Here is a 938-nt window from a genome sequence, read left to right on the forward strand (position 1 = left end):
TTGTTCATAATTTGTTGCGCCAGCTACTGACTTAATAAAACAAGATTTATTGAACTAGAACAAGCATTGACAAAAGAAATTTGGCAGGTCATTTCGCCTAATGAAGATGCAATAGAATCTTTTCAATTGTCTCATGATGCTTTTTATAATATTCTTCATCGTCGAAATGAAGCATTTTCTCATCATATTGAATCATTTCCTATAATAATTGATGCAGGATATATTGATGAAGCAATCAAAGAAGAAAAGCAAGAACAATTAGATGATATAAAAAATTTTTTGAAAAAAATAGAATCTAAACTCACATTTCAAATAAGCAGTCATGAAAATATCAAAGGGTTTAAACCAACCTATGAAATTATCCAAGAAATTGATGCAAATCTTAATGGTAATTTTTCGGAAAACAACATCAACAAATATTGTGAAGAATTAAAACGAACAGAAAAAGAACTTTCGCAATCCTTAATCGATGCCTAATATATATAATGAATATATGGAGAATTCAAATTTTCCATCATCAGATATTCTTCATAATTTACCACAACATCAAGAATTAATGGCTTCTTTGTCATATATTTCTGTTATTGCGCGTAATAATATTTTAATTTATTCTCGTAAAATCCGTGATTTAATTGAACGGTTCAAAGAAACACAAGAAAAATTTAATGAATGTTTTGTTTTACCTAAAATTGATTTCCATGAAAAAGAAATGGTCCTTCAAAATGATATAAGGTCTTATGTTTCACATCGTAAAATTTTATTTTTACAAAATCTCTTAAAGAAACCTGTGAAATGGACTAAATCAGGTAAATATTTGATCTCAGCTGCAGAATGTTTGTGGTCTGTTTAATATAAATAAAACTATCTTAAAGTGCTGGCCACAAAAATTTGACCATTGGAAGCTAAAAATTGTCCACTTTTTCACACAAAAATATCTG

The sequence above is a fragment of the Histomonas meleagridis genome (assembly GCF_020186115.1).
Source record: "Histomonas meleagridis strain 2922-C6/04-10x chromosome Unknown contig_104, whole genome shotgun sequence".
NCBI lineage: Eukaryota > Parabasalia > Tritrichomonadida > Dientamoebidae > Histomonas > Histomonas meleagridis.